Source organism: Pseudophryne corroboree, unplaced genomic scaffold (genome assembly GCF_028390025.1).
Source record: "Pseudophryne corroboree isolate aPseCor3 unplaced genomic scaffold, aPseCor3.hap2 scaffold_410, whole genome shotgun sequence".
NCBI lineage: Eukaryota > Metazoa > Chordata > Amphibia > Anura > Myobatrachidae > Pseudophryne > Pseudophryne corroboree.
In genome coordinates this window covers 475,141-493,386 of record NW_026970045.1, presented here as the reverse complement: position 1 = coordinate 493,386, position 18,246 = coordinate 475,141, and the positions used below count along the sequence as shown (strand labels likewise).

General features: G+C 40.4%; 17 non-coding genes across 17 annotated transcripts; all 17 read left to right on the top strand.

The window, feature by feature from the left end:
• The first annotated feature begins 11,762 nt into the window (after window positions 1-11,762).
• LOC135024797 (U5 spliceosomal RNA) lies at window positions 11,763-11,878 on the top strand. The gene has a single exon (XR_010221610.1). It is a non-coding gene; the product is annotated as a U5 spliceosomal RNA (small nuclear RNA).
• A 270-nt stretch (window positions 11,879-12,148) lies between these two features.
• LOC135024587 (U5 spliceosomal RNA) lies at window positions 12,149-12,263 on the top strand. Its single transcript, XR_010221405.1, has one exon. It is a non-coding gene; the product is annotated as a U5 spliceosomal RNA (small nuclear RNA).
• A 270-nt stretch (window positions 12,264-12,533) lies between these two features.
• Window positions 12,534-12,649, top strand: LOC135025063 (U5 spliceosomal RNA). The gene has a single exon (XR_010221869.1). It is a non-coding gene; the product is annotated as a U5 spliceosomal RNA (small nuclear RNA).
• Window positions 12,650-12,935: 286 nt separating this feature from the next.
• Window positions 12,936-13,051, top strand: LOC135024730 (U5 spliceosomal RNA). The gene has a single exon (XR_010221544.1). It is a non-coding gene; the product is annotated as a U5 spliceosomal RNA (small nuclear RNA).
• A 271-nt stretch (window positions 13,052-13,322) lies between these two features.
• On the top strand, window positions 13,323-13,438 carry LOC135024862 (U5 spliceosomal RNA). Its single transcript, XR_010221673.1, has one exon. It is a non-coding gene; the product is annotated as a U5 spliceosomal RNA (small nuclear RNA).
• Window positions 13,439-13,712: 274 nt separating this feature from the next.
• On the top strand, window positions 13,713-13,828 carry LOC135024440 (U5 spliceosomal RNA). The gene has a single exon (XR_010221263.1). It is a non-coding gene; the product is annotated as a U5 spliceosomal RNA (small nuclear RNA).
• A 270-nt stretch (window positions 13,829-14,098) lies between these two features.
• Window positions 14,099-14,214, top strand: LOC135024374 (U5 spliceosomal RNA). The gene has a single exon (XR_010221200.1). It is a non-coding gene; the product is annotated as a U5 spliceosomal RNA (small nuclear RNA).
• A 270-nt stretch (window positions 14,215-14,484) lies between these two features.
• On the top strand, window positions 14,485-14,600 carry LOC135024631 (U5 spliceosomal RNA). The gene has a single exon (XR_010221445.1). It is a non-coding gene; the product is annotated as a U5 spliceosomal RNA (small nuclear RNA).
• A 270-nt stretch (window positions 14,601-14,870) lies between these two features.
• Window positions 14,871-14,986, top strand: LOC135024786 (U5 spliceosomal RNA). The gene has a single exon (XR_010221599.1). It is a non-coding gene; the product is annotated as a U5 spliceosomal RNA (small nuclear RNA).
• A 270-nt stretch (window positions 14,987-15,256) lies between these two features.
• Window positions 15,257-15,372, top strand: LOC135024998 (U5 spliceosomal RNA). Its single transcript, XR_010221805.1, has one exon. It is a non-coding gene; the product is annotated as a U5 spliceosomal RNA (small nuclear RNA).
• Window positions 15,373-15,642: 270 nt separating this feature from the next.
• LOC135024988 (U5 spliceosomal RNA) lies at window positions 15,643-15,758 on the top strand. The gene has a single exon (XR_010221795.1). It is a non-coding gene; the product is annotated as a U5 spliceosomal RNA (small nuclear RNA).
• A 270-nt stretch (window positions 15,759-16,028) lies between these two features.
• On the top strand, window positions 16,029-16,144 carry LOC135024560 (U5 spliceosomal RNA). The gene has a single exon (XR_010221379.1). It is a non-coding gene; the product is annotated as a U5 spliceosomal RNA (small nuclear RNA).
• A 270-nt stretch (window positions 16,145-16,414) lies between these two features.
• On the top strand, window positions 16,415-16,530 carry LOC135024413 (U5 spliceosomal RNA). Its single transcript, XR_010221237.1, has one exon. It is a non-coding gene; the product is annotated as a U5 spliceosomal RNA (small nuclear RNA).
• A 286-nt stretch (window positions 16,531-16,816) lies between these two features.
• Window positions 16,817-16,932, top strand: LOC135024771 (U5 spliceosomal RNA). Its single transcript, XR_010221584.1, has one exon. It is a non-coding gene; the product is annotated as a U5 spliceosomal RNA (small nuclear RNA).
• Window positions 16,933-17,202: 270 nt separating this feature from the next.
• On the top strand, window positions 17,203-17,318 carry LOC135024397 (U5 spliceosomal RNA). The gene has a single exon (XR_010221222.1). It is a non-coding gene; the product is annotated as a U5 spliceosomal RNA (small nuclear RNA).
• A 270-nt stretch (window positions 17,319-17,588) lies between these two features.
• Window positions 17,589-17,704, top strand: LOC135024782 (U5 spliceosomal RNA). Its single transcript, XR_010221595.1, has one exon. It is a non-coding gene; the product is annotated as a U5 spliceosomal RNA (small nuclear RNA).
• Window positions 17,705-17,978: 274 nt separating this feature from the next.
• Window positions 17,979-18,092, top strand: LOC135024399 (U5 spliceosomal RNA). Its single transcript, XR_010221224.1, has one exon. It is a non-coding gene; the product is annotated as a U5 spliceosomal RNA (small nuclear RNA).
• The last annotated feature ends 154 nt before the right edge of the window (window positions 18,093-18,246 follow it).

Sequence of the window (18,246 nt, the reverse complement as noted above, 5' to 3'; positions counted from 1 at the left end):
AACTCCTAACTCCACCTCTGGCTTCAGAGGATACTGTGGGATTTTTGGAGCTATCCTACCATCTTTTACTTGAACTACTACAGGAGCTACATTTGCCATTAATCCAGTCTTGTCCATCCTTGGTCCAAAGTGATTCCGGTATCTGGGAAATCATTTCCTCTACCTTGGACGGACACTTATCTGTAACAGCAGTATGCATCATCAACCTTTGTGGGGAATCTAGCATATCCTGTACTTCCTGAGCATGATTCTCGGGAATATCTAAGAACACACCTCCAGGAGTACAATATATGACACACCCCATCTTGCACAGTAAATCTCTCCCAAGTAGATTAGTCAGAGACGATGCAGCTAGCAAAAAGGAATGCTTGGTCTGCAAAGGCCCTATCATATCCTCTGCTGGTTTGCTTAAAGGGTAGTGTTGTACTACTCCTGTTACTCCCATGGCTGGAATTGTCTTACTAGTGGTCTTCATACCCACTGTTGAATTTATCACTGACTTGGCCGCCCCCGTATCTACAAGGAAAGGTAGAGATCAACCAGTTACATCAATTGTGACCTCGGGTTCACTTCCAAGGCTCGCAATTAACTTCACTGGCTGCAGACTACAGGTGTGGCCCCACCCCTACTGTATGTGGTGACCTCCCTGGAGTGCGTTGGCAGCTACAACATGTGAAGGAGGCAACTGGGAATTATCAGAGACTTGCCAGTCTCTTTTTGGTGGGTACCTTTTTGTTTCCCCTGCATGTGGCTCATAACTCCGTCTCTGCGGTCCCTGATCCCAATTTCGTGTGTCTTGTCGTTGTCTAGGGGGTTGATATACCTTGTGTGTGTCTTTAAACATACAATTCCGTGCAATATGTCCCTCTTTCCGACAGTTGTAACATGTTATTACATTTGACTTACCCACAGGGGTCTGGGGCCTATACTGAGGTGGCTTTGTTGTAAGGGCTTGTATACTCACTGCCATCAGCTTATCGCCCTGTGACTCCCTGTGTCTCATGATGTTCTGATCATAGTCAATAGCGGCCTCTCTCAAAGTAGCCACCGACAAACCTCGCCAACATGGTTGGGTGGTCTGTATCCTCGTCCTCAATACTTCCTTTAAACCATCCATTAACACAGAAACTGCTACTACTCTATGATTCACATTTGTCTTAATATCTTCTATCCTTGTATACTTAGCCATTTCCTGCAGTGCCCGATGGAAATAATCAGAAGCCATTTCGCCCTCTTTTTGTCTTATGGAGAAGATTTTGTTCCACTTGACAACAGCTGGGAAATATGCTCCTAACTGCAGGTTTATGCGTCTTACATTCTCCTGATTGTACTCATCAGTGAGGGGCATTTCTTCATCTAACCCGCAATCTGTGATAAATCTCACAGAGTCAATGTTGGGGGGCAAACATGCCCTCAACACTGCTCGCCAATCTTTGTTATTGGGTTCTGCGGAGTTACCCAGTTCTCTAATGAACCTTTGGCATGCAACTAGGTCTTTCCTAGGATCAGGGAATTCAGACATAATTGCTCTTAATTCTGTCCGGGAAAAGGGGCAATGCATCGCAATGTTTCTGATGGGAGTGACTCCTGAAGTGTCAGTTTTCCCATTTGGGACCGCAATTACCCTGCCAGGATTAAGTTCAATAACATCCCTCTGGGTTGATTCTACAATATGTGGTGTAATTGTTTCTGCGTAGTGTACAGTGCCGTACTTACCTGCCGACACGACCTCACCTGTCCCTCCACTAGGGGCCTTTGCTACTCCTCTTACTGGTTGGGCCGTGCCCACTGTAGTCATTGCTATGGTGGCTGCTAGAGAGAGTGCCGATATTGTGGTAGGCTCATCTTCCTGCTCGCAATCCTGGGGGAAGTTTAAGATGGGATACAACTTGCACGGGTTAACATTAGTATCAATACACTTATCCACTTTACTCTTATCACTAACACATTTATCAAGTACATTTTTATCATATACCAGTGTGCCATTCTCTGCAGCCATTTTCTCTCCTGTTATGTATGGTGGTGGTGGTGCGGTAGCTATCAGTTTCCTGATAGGATTGGAACCAGCTGCTTGAGCTAGTCCTCTTTGAATTTCACCTTCCTGTTGCCATAACTGTAAATAATCATAATTTCTAATTCTTTGCTCCCCGGACTTTATTAGACATATCCTTCTTCTTAAATTGTGCAACACCTCGAGGTTAAAACTGCCCACCCTGGGGAACTTTTCCCCATCGTTCACAGTCATTCGTTCCCATTCATTGCATAAAACCTCGGCGTGTGAACCATATTTCTCACACTATATGTACCTGGCTGACCCAGCAGGTCGTGGTACTAAATCAACCTGAACCTTGGTTGATCGCCCCTTACTTGAGCAACTGGCCCCCATTATTTTGCAGTTATTGCTTTTTCAGCGAATTTCCTACAAAAATAACCAAGTTCCCAGAGGTAAAGCGACGGTGAAAGTTCAACGAGTGCCTTCACCCACTCTCTCCCACGTCGACCAATACGCCCACACACTGCCTTAGCGCTGGCGTACTCAACCCAGGGCCCCTGCAACCTGAACCTCTATTTACTGGGGCGTGTGGGAGTATGTTACCCTCCCCAGTAAATATCAGTTGCTGGAGAATTCCTGTGTGATCAGCGAACCTCCCTTAAAATAAAATAAAAACCTACACAAATCATGTTAGAATGTACAAATAGCATTTATGATCCCACAGCAAATATTAGTGGGTATCAAGGTAACAAACTCATGCACACAATTACATGCGGTACAGTCGCACTGTGTATAAATAACTATTATTTATACGCTGTACGACCAACGGAATCGGTTGTTTAGGCTGCGAAACCTTCAGCCGGAGCTTTATCAAAACGGGCCTATATGGGTCTTACCTTTTACCTTAGCGGACCTCCTGGTCGGCTATAACACTAATTGCTCCTTTCACCTTAAATCACTGTTAACGTGAGATGGCCTTCTCCCACGCCACCACGTGTTCACTTCACGGATGTACTTCTACGAGATCTCGAATTCTCTCAAGGTTCATCCAAAGAAATTTTTTTTTACTTGCATGCACACGCTTCTTTTACTTTGATTTTTCTGTACAGAAAATTTCTTTCATTCAGGTAACACAGATTAATCCCAGAGGTGATGCAGCAAGAGAAGGAACTTTTTTTTTTTTAAACTAGTTTTGGGAACTGAAAGAACTTGTGCTATTATCACGTGGCTACTATACCGCCCACACTAAAACAATGCTATTGTGTGATTTGTATCTAGTGGGCGTATCCGTACGCACGTTGCGTAATATACGCTACGTGTGTACGCCTTTGTGTCGCGTACGCTTGACTCGCACTCGGTGAGAGACATGTACACCGGCCGGATACATCCACAGTAACACAAATAACACGCTTCTATAAATGTAAGCGATATTTAACTATAATCGCTTACCGAACACCACACAGTATTCCACTTTATCAACCTCTTAACTAGGCCAGGCTGTGTGCGTGCTTTACAATTACTCCCTTTAAGTATTAATGTTTACTTTTAACTAAAATAGCAGCAAATGTCCTCAGCACGTTATCAAATGCAAATGGCAAACAGGATGGTGAGATATGTGGAAAATACACAAAATGAAAATACAGGTGTGTGTTGCGTATGCAATTTGTACTAATACAGAAATTTAAACCAGATTTAAAAGACAATAGCTTACCGTTCTTACCTTCCGGTTCCGGTTTCCACCAGCATCCCCGCAAACCGAGCGGAGCAGATGCAGACGCTTACTCAATCAGCACTACCGTATCCTTTCCACCCTTTGCTGATGAATAAAGTCTGCACGGCTTCGCTAAGCTGCGGACAAGAGGAGGACGGATGAGCACTCAATTGATAGAGTCAATTATCTACCTTTTAACATAAGCTATATACTAATACCGTGTAGCCTTAATGGCCGCTAAACCACATGCACGTGCTGCGTACTTTATGCGCAGTTTGTATGGAATACATGCAGCAAGCGTACACACAGTTGTTAACCTTTAAACCTTTTTCAATGTACACTGTAAGGGTATGCTTATACTGTATACCTTAGTACTGTAATATTACCACAATGTAACGCTGATTAACCTTTGTTATATGAAAGCTGTTTAAACGATTGAGACGCTCAGAAACCCTCTATAATGTCTAGTAAAACACACACTACTTGCTAAGGTTCCAACACCTTTATAGACAATATTTTGTACATAGAAAAGGGAAAAAAACAGTTACAGTTCATACACTACAGACCTAACATTAATACCTAAACAGAATAACTAAACAGAAATATAAGCAATAGCGAACGAACGCAAATACAAATAAACAGAAAGAGAATAAATGGCAAACACTTAAAGGATAACAAAAGAGAACAATTGCATACACACAGAGTAACGAAATGGCCACAGAGAAACTTACACATGTGGGAATGACTCGCAGGCGCTATCTGGAAACCAGCCCTCAGCTTTTCACCATGAAAACCCTTGTAGAGAGAAGTGAGTGCTGGTCTAGCTATGGGGGTCCTTATATACACAACATACAGTACACTACAATGGGCCCTACAATCTCATTGTTCATTGGACACAGGAATGTATCTCTGCATTATAACAAAAGGTCATAGGTGGATTTGAACAGGTGGGCTGTGACTATTTCAAACTGCTCAGGTGGGAGGTATCCTGAGGATTCCCGCAGCATGGATAATGAACTGCAAATACAGTAAATGTCCATAATCTACTCATAGACATAACTATACGCAGGAGCGATTAATCTCTTCCTAACCAACACCGGAATGTTTCTAATAAAATACTCTTCAGTTAGGTACTAGACACCACTGTTCAACCTTTGTCAGACCCTTCGTATCATGCAAAGCGGGATTCCCATGTCCATGAACTATTTACACTAATCATACTTGCAGACGTTATTAAGGGGAATGATGGGAGTGGTGTTGCGCTCAATCCGGATGATTGGTCTGTTTACTCAATTAATAGGTTAGTAAATATGAATCCATATTTTCAGCAAATATGGATGAGGATGTGCTGAATCAATAAATGAATAATGATTGGATTGATGAATGGTTAATCGAATATGAACCCTTAATTTAAAAAAAAATAGGTGCGGATGTGATGAAATAATAAATGCATAAATAAATAAGAAACGAATGATTGGATAAATGAATAAATAAATAACTAAATAATCAGAATATATGACAATTGGGTGCTTAGTGGTCCTATGTTCCAAATTTGCAATGTAATTGAAACCAAGTGATACTCATATAAGAGTAAGCACCCAAATATCCACTTCTCCCAGAGGAAGTCCTTGGAAAGGCTGAAACGCGTTGGAGTAAACGACACACAGACTTTAAAGTTCTGCAGAACTGCCTTTGCATACCAACAACAGCGAGCCTCACATTTACAAGACCCGGTCACGTGATCGGGAGAAACCCGGAAGCGGACCAGGTTGCCGAGCAACAGAAGACTGAGAAGCCGGTGACGGGACCTGGTGAACACAGGATAAGGTAGGAAGCGAGTCTCCATGTGCGGCGAGAGTCACTCAGTAGGCGGCTCCGGAGAGCGCTGTCTGAGTTTCTTCCTCGCCCCCAGACGAGATTACCGGTGCGGCGCCTCGGCTCTCAGGGGGTGTCTGTTCCAAGGCACACCACGAGAAGCTGAGGCCGGCCTGTAAGACCAGTCCGGAGCCTCCCTATCATACCCCCCATGTGTTTTGCCTTATGCCCACACCGTGAAGACTTACAGTGTGACATATACAGAAAAAGCGCTATATGAGAGACTGTGAAGATTTCAGTGCACTCTAACAGAGCTTAAATTTGAATTCGTACATGCGGGACGCCGCAATTTGAACTGAGTTCCTGATCTAAGAGTGACATTACACATCAGTGCGCTCCAGCACTCATCCCCACATTATTTAGCTTAAATTACAATAAAGTGGTATACTAATACCAAATCTTATATGAGTATCACTTGGTTTCAATTACATTGCAAATTTGGAACATAGGACCACTAAGCACCCAATTGTCATATATTCTGATTATTTAGTTATTTATTTATTCATTTATCCAATCATTCGTTTCTTATTTATTTATTTATGCATTTATTATTTCATCACATCCGCACCTATTTTTTCTGAAATTAAGGGTTCATATTCGATTAACCATTCATCAATCCAATCATTATTCATTTATTGATTCAGCACATCCTCATCCATATTTGCTAAAAATAAGGATTCATATTTACTAACCTATTAATTGAGTAAACATACCAATCATCCGGATTGAGCGCAACACCACTCCCATCATTTCTAAAGTTTCATCAGGTTAGTCACCTGAAGGTGTAGCAGCTCGTCCACACAAATAGATCCCAGTGCGCAGGTAATCACATTTTCTACTGTTTACCTTGACTAATATCTGCAGCAAGGGACCTCACATGGGACTGATTGAATTAAGAAACAACAGGGTCACAAGAGCCAGGACAGCTTTTCAAGCACTGATAGCACCGGATACACAGACCAATGACAAAAGCACATTCTGCAACACTTTTTTACAATTAGAGAAATTGATTAATAAAGAAACAAGCCTGTGGTGGGACACACATACTCTCAACTGATATATGCAGAATGAATTAATACCAAGGGGGCTCAAGATAAAAAAAGTTCCAACACATAATAGAGACAACACTTCATTCATGACCAAATGGAACAACATTTTAAATGATTGTTCCAAAAACCTAATTACACTACTGATAGAGACAAATACATTAGAACTAACAGCCTTAAGCAAGACCATTGAGACATTAGATACCCAGTTAGATCCCTACAAACATGAACAAGATTTCAGCAATCTCTCAGAAATTACTGCACAAAGAGTTTTGAGGAAAGAACAGGGAATAATAGAAACAAAGAAAAGAAAGATTCTCAGAGACAAATTTGGGGTAAGGAAACCAACAAAGTCCATAAACACGATTAAAAAGACAGTGTTAGACAAAGACATAAGATTCGGTTCATTTCCCATAAAGAAAAGCACAACAAGCCCCACTTATAATAAGCTGAACCTTACGTATCAGCAGTATATGACCAAACTACATCAAGTTACAGTGACTAGGGACAAAAAGGAGGAACTGGAACAAGCTTCATTTGTCTCCTCAGTAGAAAACACAGGATCAGAGATCTCATTTTCGATTCACGAAATAGAAGATGACCCACAATATGAAGAACTAGCCAGATTGTCATTAGAACAAGGGTGGAATAGCCAACACCAGATCAATTCATTCATCACAGAAAGAACACACACGGGGAAACAGACCACAGACCCACCCACCAGGAATACATCAGAGAAGATCCACCCAGAAACAGTACTGGTAGAGCAAATATCTGACAGACAGGTAGGAGACACAGCAGCATCACCATGTGCATCAAACCTGTTTTTTTTAGGGGTCAGCCAATTAGAGGGACACAACGAGAGAATCGACAGCACACCAATCAAAACCGGGAAACGCAAATTAGAGGAACAAGAAGGGGATGCAGGGGGGGAGAAAAGAACAAGAACAAACCACCCATAGTAACAAGAGAACTGGGGAAAGGGATATTCAATATAAGTGGCACCACACTTACAGATAATGAATTAAAACTGCTCGACAAAAATCTCAAATTTGCCCCCACAAACAAGCTTGACAAATTCAACACATATTTGGACTTACATAAATTTGCCATAAAATTAACACTCAAAAAATACTTTGCAACCACAACACCGGCTCCAGTTAGAAATCAAATAGATCCTGCCGGTTTCAGACACAGCACACTCAAACCACCGTCCACTTTCTATCCGAGCCATCTGAAAGGTACACAAGTAGATGCATTCGTCAGAATGGTAGAGCGAGACATTGAAAAACTAAACACAAGCAAATTTACCAATAATTTGTCAAAACAAGAGAGAACTTCACTACAGGATCTACAAGATAACCATTCGCTCATAGTAAAACCAGCAGACAAAGGGGGCGGTACAGTAATCCTCAACAAATTACAATACATCAACGAAGCAAATAAGATTCTGGAGGACAAAAACACATATCAGAAACTACTTGGAGATCCAACCCTGACATTCCAGAAGGAATTAAACCATCACTTACAGATAGGAGCAGACTTAGGAATCCTGAACCAACATGAACATCAATACATACAGAATCACCATCCGATTATTCCTGTGTTCTACTACTTACCGAAAATACATAAAAACCCAAACAATCCACCTGGTAGACCTATCATATCTGGAATAGGTTCATTAACATCACATTTATCAGAATATCTGGATACATTTTTACAACCTTATGTACAAAAACAGAAATCCTACTTGCAAGACACCACCCATATACTGAACAAAACCCAAGGATTGGAATGGGATGGAGACATGTGGCTAGTGACATGTGGCTGTAGCATCATTATATTCGATAATAGATCACAACCAAGGGTTACAGAGCAGTAAATACCATTTAGACAAGGATGAAGACCTGTCAGACACACAGAGACAATTCATTATTGACAGCATACATTTCATACTCAAACACAACTATGTGTGGTTTGAGGATACATTTTATCTACAGATCAAGGGGACCGCGAAGGGCACGAGATTTGCCCCTAGCTACGCAAATCTCTTCATGAGTTGGTGGGAGGACCATCATGTGTGGGGTAGGTCGGGGCTGGGGGCGAATCTCGTGCTCTGGACGAGATACATAGATGACATTTTCTTCATATGGCGGGGCGATGAGGAGACACTTATTGAATTCACTCAATCAATTAACCAAAACACAAACAATCTCCAATTCAACACCATTCACAGTAAGACGAGTGTAGACTTTTTAGATCTTAATTTCTTTATAGAAGACAACCAGCTACACACAAAAACATTCAAAAAAACTGTGGATGTCAATAGCTACATTTTATCTACCAGTGGACACCACCCCAACTGGTTAAAATCTATCCCGAAAGGTCAACTTACACAAATAAGGAGAAATTGCTCACGTAAAACAGATTATGACATTCAAGGGAAATGATGGCAGAATTCAGAGAGAAAGATTACGAAGATGAACATCTAGAGGCAATTTACAACCAAGTAGGCGAACTAGACAGGGGTCAGTTACTGCATTATAAAAAGAAAGATGATAAAGAACAATTAAAAGATGTACTATTCATAACAGATTACACACAGCAAGCTGAATCATTGCAACGCATCCTCAAAAAACACTGGCCACTTCTGATGGAAGATGAAATTCTCAATGATGTTCTAGACACAAAACCCAAGGTCATATTCAGAAGAGCACCCAATCTTAAACAAAAGTTGGTTCACAATCACATAAAACCAAAGAAACTGACACAATCGCACATTGGTCAATCCAAACCCAAATCAGGATTCTACTATTGTGGAAAATGTGTAGGATGCAAGAATGGGGGAATACACAGTACAAAACCAGCAGTACAATTTAATTCCACCAACACAGGCAAAACATATAACATAAAAGAGAGAATGACATGTGACAGCAAAGGGGTCATTTATCTATTAGAATGTGGTTGCAATAAACAATACGTAGGCCGCACCACACGTCCATTGAAAGTAAGGATGGGTGAGCATATACGCAATATCAAAAGGGGACTAGAAGAACATAACCTATCTAAACATTTCAAAGACCACCACAACAGTAACCCCGCTTCGCTGAAATTTATAGGGATTCAGGAAGTACATCCAAATTGGAGAGGAGGAGACTATATTGCTAAACTCAACATGATAGAATTAAGATGGATGTACGAATTAAAGACACTGGCCACACAGGGTTTAAACCGTGACAATGAGGTAAAATCACTGATATGCAAATAATGACTAGAGTTCCGTAGCTAAGACGGTAGCAATAATGTTAGTAAAGCCACCTGTTGTACTTAGTGATGGCTGTCCACCTGGGCAACATTCAAGTATGTAAACATTAATAAATATATATGCAAACAATAAGAAATGTATATTATATCGCAGCCAAAACTCCAGCAGTCTGTTAGTCAAGTTACTTATTTTAATGAGTGATGGCTAGCCACATGGTTAACAATTTAAATAAAAAATAATAAAAAATGTATAGGCAGACAACAAGAAATGTATATGATTTTACATTTAATTATTTTTTAATTTACATTTATATTCATTTATATTAATTCACCAATCATTGATCAAATTCTGCTAAAAACCACATAGAATTATCAATGTTCAACATTTGCAAGCCAATCACATATTATGATTATAACCATATGACACTACTCTTATATTACTATTCAAAGCAATAATATTGATTATTAATTAATTTCAATCTAATCACTGAGAATATTAGAAACAAGATAACAATCATGCTATTGAAACAGACACACTCATTTTGACCAATAGAATCCCTCTATCCATGTCAGATGACCCAATGAGGTCACAGAATGATCCCATAAAAACCACTGGGATATGATTCCCAAATATCCACTTCTCCCAGAGGAAGGCCTTGGAAAGGCTGAAATGCGTTGGAGTAAATGACACCTAGACTTTAAAGTTCTGCAGAACTGCCTTTGCATACCAACAACAGCGAGCCTCACATTTACAAGACCCAGTCACGTGATCGGGAGAAACCCGGAAGCAGACCAGGTTGCCGAGCAACAGAAGACTGAGAAGCCGGTGACGGGACCTGGTGAACACAGGATAAGGTAGGAAGCGAGTCTCCGTGTGCGGCGAGAGTCACTCAGTAGGCGGCTCTGGAGAGCGCTGTCTGAGTTTCTTCCTCACCCCAGACGAGATTACCGGTGCGGCGCCTCGGCTCTCAGGGGGTGTCTGTTCCAAGGCACACCACGAAAAGCTGAGACCGGCCTGTAAGTCCAGTCCGGAGCCTCCCTATCATACCCCCCATGTGTTTTGCCTTATGCCCACACCGTGAAGACTTACAGTGTGACATATACAGAAAAAGCGCTATATGAGAGACTGTGAAGATTTGAGTGCACTCTAACAGAGCTTAAATTTGAATTCGTGCATGCGGGACGCCGCAATTTGAACTGATTGAACTGAGTTCCTGATCTAAGAGTGACATTACACATCAGTGCGCTCCAGCACTCATCCCCACATTATTTAGCTTAAATTACAATAAAGTGGTATACTAATACCAAATCTTATATGAGTATCACTTGGTTTCAATTACATTGCAAATTTGGAACATAGGACCACTAAGCACCCAATTGTCATATATTCTGATTATTTAGTTATTTATTTTTTCATTTATCCAATCATTCGTTTCTTATTTATTTATTTATTTATGCATTTATTATTTCATCACATCCGCACCTATTTTTTCTGAAATTAAGGGTTCATATTCGATTAACCATTCATCAATCCAATCATTATTCATTTATTGATTCAGCACATCCTCATCCATATTTGCTGAAAATAAGGATTCATATTTACTAACCTATTAATTGAGTAAACAGACCAATCATCCAGATTAAGTGCAACACCACTCCCGTCTTTTCTAAAGTTTCATCAGGTAATTTACCTGAAGGTGTAGCAGCTCGTCCACACAAATAGATCCCAGTGCGCAGGTAATCACATTTTCTACTGTTATAGCAAGGAGAAGCCTGGTGAGAAATCTGCTTTCTTTCTTTCAAATTGGGTGCTCACTTTGAGCTGAATGAGAACTGCTGGCATGGCACTCAGGCGACCGGTGGAATCTTGGTCATGCTTTGGTTTCTCTTCAGAACGAACAAATCTTTCGCCTTTTATTAAAGATTTCCGTGGAGAGGAGCAAAACTGAGTTTTATCTCAATTTTTGCATGCCCCATCTTATTGGGGTTTCTTTTATCGGTTTAAAGATAGAATGAGTGTGCTTTAATGTAAGCTCATTTGCATAGAAATGACAGTAAATGTTTGTTTATTTTCAAACAGAACTTTCTTGACCATGTTACTTGCTTGAAAGATCTGGGAGCACATGGAAAACAGTACAAACCATGCTTATAGCAAGGGGAAGCCAGATGAGAAATCTGCTTTCTTTCAAATTGGGCGCTCACTTTGAGCTGAATGAGGACTGCTGGCACGGCACTCAGGTGACAGGAGGAATATTGGTCATGCTCTGATTTCTCTTCAGATCGAACAAAGCTTTTGCCTTTTACGAAAGATTACCGTGGAGAGGAGCAAAACTGAGTTTTATCTCAATTTTTGCATGCCCCATCTTTTGAGGTTTCTTTTATTGGTTAAAAGATAGAACGAGTGTGCTTTAATGTAAGCTCATTTGCATAGAAATGACAGTAAATGTCTGTTTCTTTTCATACAGAACTTTCTTGACCATACTAATTGCTTGAAAGATCTGGGAGCACATGGAAAAGAGTACAAACCATGCTTATAGCAAGGGGAAGCCTGGTGAGAAATCTGCTTTCTTTAAAATTGGGTGCTCACTTTGAGCTGAATGAGGACTGCTGGCATGGCACTCAGGCGACAGGTGGAATATTGGTCATGCTCTGGTTTCTCTTCAGAACGAACCAATTTTTCGCCTTTTACTAAAGATTTCCGTGGAGAGGAGCAAAACTGAGTTTTATCTCAATTTTTGCGTTCCCCATATTATTGGGATTTCTTTTATCAGTTTAAAGATAGAGCGAGTGTGCTATCTTGGTAGCTTTAATGTAAGTTTATTTGCATAACAATGACAGTAAATGTCTGTTTCTTTTCAAGCAGAACTTTCTTGACCATACTAATTGCTTGAAAGATCTGGGAGCACATGGAAAAGAGTACAAACCATGCTTATAGCAAGGGGAAGCCTGGTGAGAAATCTGCTTTCTTTCTTTCAAATTGGGCGCTCACTTTGAGCTGAATGAGTACTGCTGGCATGGCACTCAGGCGACAGGTGGAATCTTGGTCATGCTCCGGTTTCTCTTCAAAACGAACAAATCTTTTGCCTTTTACTAAAGATTACCGTGGAGAGGAGCAAAATTGAGTTTTATCTCAATTTTTGCATGCCCCATCTTATTGGGGTTTCTTTTATCGGTTTAAAGATAGAACGAGTGTGCTTTAATGTAAGCTCATTTGCATAGAAATTACATTAAATGTCTGTTTCTTTTCAAACAGAACTTTCTTGACCATGCTACTTGCTTGAAAGATCTGAGAGCACATGGAAAAAAAGTACAAACCATGCTTATAGCAAGGGGAAGCCTATTGAGAAATCTGATTTCTTTAAAATTGGGTGCTCACTTTGAGCTGAATGATGACTGCTGGCATGGCACTCAGGCGACAGGTGGAATCTTGGTCATGCTCTGGTTTCTCTTTAGAACGAACAAGTCTTTCGCCTTTTACTAAAGATTTCCGTGGAGAGGAGCAAAACTGAGTTTTATCTCAATTTTTGCACGCCCCATCTTATTGAGGTTTCGTTTATCGGTTTAAAGATAGAACGAGTGTGCTTTAATGTAAGCTCATTTGCATAGAAATGACAGTAAATGTTTGTTTCTTTTCAAACAGAACTTTCTTGACCATGCTACTTGCTTGAAAGATCTGGGAGCACATGGAAAAGAGTTCAAACCATGCTTATAGCAAGGGGAAGCCTGGAGAGAAATCTGCTTTCTTTCTTTCAAATTGGGTGCTCACTTTAAGCTGAATGAGGACTGCTGGCTTGGCACTCAGGCGACAGGTGGAATCTTGGTCATGCTCTGGTTTATCTTCAGAACGAATAAATCTTTTGCCTTTTACTAAAGATTTCTGTGGAGAGGAGCAAAACTGAGTTTTATCTCAATTTTTGCATGCCCCATCTTATTTGGGTTTATTTTATCGGTTTAAACATAGAACAAGTGTGCTTCAATGTAAGTTTATTTGCATAGAAATGACAGTAAATGTTTGTTTCTTTTCAAACAGAACTTTCTTGACCATGTTACTTGCTTGAAAGATCAGGGAGCACATGGAAAAGAGTACAAAACATACTTAGAGCAAGGGGAAGCCTGGTGAGAAATCTGCTTTCTTTCAAATTGGGTGCTCACTTTGAGCTGAATGAGGACTGCTGCCATGGCACTCAGGCGACAGGTGGAATCTTGGTCATGCTCTGGTTTCTCTTCAGAACGAATAAATCTTTCGCTTTTTACTAAAGATTTCCGTGGAGAGCAGCAAAACTGAGTTTTATCTCAATTTTGGCATGCCCCATCTTATTGGGGTTTCTTTTATCGGTTTAAAGATAGAACGAGTGTGCTTTAATGTAAGCTCATTTGCATAGAAATGACAGTAAATGTTTGTTTCTTTTCAAACAGAACTTTCTTGACCATGCTACTTGCTTGAAAGATCTGGGAGCACATGGAAAACAGTACAAACCATGCTTATAGCAAGGGGAAGCCAGGTGAGAAATCTGCTTTCTTTCAAATTGGGCGCTCACTTTGAGCTGAATGAGGACTGCTGGCACGGCACTCAGGCGACAGGAGGAATCTTGGTCATGCTCTGGTTTCTCTTTAGAACGAACAAATCTTTCGCCTTTTACTAAAGATTTCCGTGGAGAGGAGCAAAACTGAGTTTTATCTCAATTTTTTCATGCCCCATCTTATTGGGGTTTCTTTTATCGGTTTATAGATAGAATGAGTGTGCTTTAATGTAAGCTCATTTGCATAGAAATTACAGTAAATGTTTGTTTCTTTTCAAACAGAACTTTATTGACCATGCTACTTGCTTAAAAGATCTGGGAGCACATGGAAATCAGTACAAACCATGCTTACAGCAAGGGGAAGCCAGGTGAGAAATCTGCTTTCTTTCAAATTGGGCGTTCACTTTGAGCTGAATGAGGACTGCTGGCACGGCACTCAGGCGACAGGAGGAATCTTGGTCATGCTCTGGTTTCTCTTTAGAACTAACAAATCTTTCGCCTTTTACTAAAGATTTCCGTGGAGAGGAGCAAAACTGAGTTTTATCTCAATTTTTTCATGCCCCATTTTATTGGGGTTTCTTTTATCGGTTTATAGATAGAATGAGTGTGCTTTAATGTAAGCTCATTTGCATAGAAATTACAGTAAATGTTTGTTTCTTTTCAAACAGAACTTTCTTGACCATGCTGCTTGCTTAAAAGATCTGGGAGCACATGGAAATCAGTACAAACCATGCTTACAGCAAGGGGAAGCCAGGTGAGAAATCTGCTTTCTTTCAAATTGGGTGCTCACTTTGAGTTGAATGAGGACTGCTGGCACGGCACTCAGGTGACAGGAGGAATCTTGGTCATGCTCTGGTTTCTCTTTAGAACTAACAAATCTTTCGCCTTTTACTAAAGATTTCCGTGGAGAGGAGCAAAACAGAGTTTTATCTCAAGTTTTTCATGCCCCATCTTATTGGGGTTTCTTTTATCGGTTTAAAGATAGAATGAGTGTGCTTTAATGTAAGCTCATTTGCATAGAAATTACAGTAAATGTTTGTTTCTTTTCAAACAGAACTTTCTTGACCATGCTACTTGCTTAAAAGATCTGGGAGCACATGGAAATCAGTACAAACCATGCTTACAGCAAGGGGAAGCCAGGTGAGAAATCTGCTTTCTTTCAAATTGGGCGTTCACTTTGAGCTGAATGAGGACTGCTGGCACGGCACTCAGGCGACAGGAGGAATCTTGGTCATGCTCTGGTTTCTCTTTAGAACTAACAAATCTTTCGCCTTTTACTAAAGATTTCCGTGGAGAGGAGCAAAACTGAGTTTTATCTCAATTTTTTCATGACCCATCTTATTGGGGTTTCTTTTATCGGTTTATAGATAGAATGAGTGTGCTTTAATGTAAGCTCATTTGCATAGAAATTACAGTAAATGTTTGTTTCTTTTCAAACAGAACTTTCTTGACCATGCTGCTTGCTTAAAAGATCTGGGAGCACATGGAAATCAGTACAAACCATGCTTACAGCAAGGGGAAGCCAGGTGAGAAATCTGCTTTCTTTCAAATTGGGCGTTCACTTTGAGCTGAATGAGGACTGCTGGCACGGCACTCAGGCGACAGGAGGAATCTTGGTCATGCTCTGGTTTCTATTTAGAATTAACAAATCTTTCGCCTTTTACTAAAGATTTCCGTGGAGAGGAGAAAAACTGAGTTTTATCTTAAGTTTTTCATGCCCCATCTTATTGGGGTTTCTTTTATCGGTTTAAAGATAGAATGAGTGTGCTTTAATGTAAGCTCATTTGCATAGAAATTACAGTAAATGTTTGTTTCTTTTCAAACAGAACTTTCTTGACCATGCTACTTGCTTAAAAGATCTGGGAGCACATGGAAATCAGTACAAACCATGCTTACAGCAAGGGGAAGCCAGGTGAGAAATCTGCTTTCTTTCAAATTGGGCGTTCACTTTGAGCTGAATGAGGACTGCTGACACGGCACTCAGGCGACAGGAGGAATCTTGGTCATGCTCTGGTTTCTGTTCAGAATTAACAAATCTTTTGCCTTTTACTAAAGATTTCCGTGGAGAGGAGCAAAACTGAGTTTTATCTCAATTTTTGCATTCCCTATATTATTGGGATTTCTTTTATCAGTTTAAAGACAGAGCGAGTGTGCTTTCCTGGTAGCTTTAATGTAAGTTTATTTGCATAACAATGACAGTAAATGTCTGTTTCTTTTCAAGCAGAACTTTCTTGACCATACTAATTGCTTGAAAGATCTGGGAGCACATGGAAAAGAGTACAAACCATGCTTATAGCAAGGGGAAGCCTGGTGAGAAATCTGCTTTCTTTCTTTCAAATTGGGTGCTCACTTTGAGCTGAATGAGTACTGCTGGCATGGCACTCAGGCGACAGGTGGAATTTTGGTCATGCTTTGGTTTCTCTTCAGAACGAACAAATCTTTCGCCTTTTACTAAAGATTACCGTGGAGAGGAGCAAAATTGAGTTTTATCTCAATTTTTGCATGCCCCATCTTATTGGGGTTTCTTTTATCGGTTTAAAGATAGAACGAGTGTGCTTTAATGTAAGCTCATTTGCATAGAAATGACATTAAATGTCTGTTTCTTTTCAAACAGAACTTTCTTGACCATGCTACTTGCTTGAAAGATCTGGGAGCATATGGAAAACAGTACAAACCATGCTTACAGCAAGGGGAAGCCAGGTGAGAAATCTGATTTCTTTCAAATTGGGCGCTCACTTTGAGCTGAATGAGGACTGCTGACACGGCACTCAGGTGACAGGAGGAATCTTGGTCATGCTCTGGTTTCTTTTCAGAATGAACAAATCTTTTGCCTTTTACTAAAGATTTCCGTGGAGAAGAGCAAAACTGAGTTTTATCTCAATTTTTGCATGCCCCATCTTATTGAGGTTTCGTTTATCGGTTTAAAGATAGAACGAGTGTGCTTTAATGTAAGCTCATTTGCATAGAAATGACAGTAAATGTTTGTTTCTTTTCAAACAGAACTTTCTTGACCATGCTACTTGCTAGAAAGATCAGGGAGCACATGGAAAAGAGTACAAACCATGCTTATAGCAAGGGGAAGCCTATTGAGAAATCTGATTTCTTTAAAATTGGGTGCTCACTTTGAGCTGAATGAGGACTGCTGGCATGGCACTCAGGCGACAGGTGGAATCTTGGTCATGCTCTGGTTTCTCTTTAGAACGAACAAGTCTTTCGCCTTTTACTAAAGATTTCCGTGGAGAGGAACAAAACTGAGTTTTATCTCAATTTTTGCATGCCCCATCTTATTGAGGTTTCGTTTATCGGTTTAAAGATAAAACGAGTGTGCTTTAATGTAAGCTCATTTGCATAGAAATTACAGTAAATGTTTGTTTCTTTTCAAACAGAACTTTCTTGACCATGCTACTTGCTTGAAAGATCTGGGAGCACATGGAAAAGAGTACAAACCATGCTTATAGCAAGGGGAAGCCTGGTGAGAAATCTGCTTTCTTTCTTTCAAATTGGGTGCTCACTTTGAGCTGAATGAGGACTGCTGGCACAGCACTCAGGCAACAGGAGGAATCTTGGTCATGCTCTGGTTTCTTTTCAGAACGAACAAATCTTTTGCCTTTTACTAAAGATTTCCGTGGAGAGGAGCAAAACAGTTTTATCTCAATTTTTGCATGCCCCATGTTATTGGGGTTTCTTTTATCAGTGTAAAGATAGAACGAGTGTGCTTTCTTGGTAGCTTTAATGTAAGTTTATTTGCATAACAATGACCGTAAATGTCTGTTTCTTTTCAAGCAGAACTTTCTTGAACATACTAAATGCTTGAAAGATCTGGGAGCACATGGAAAA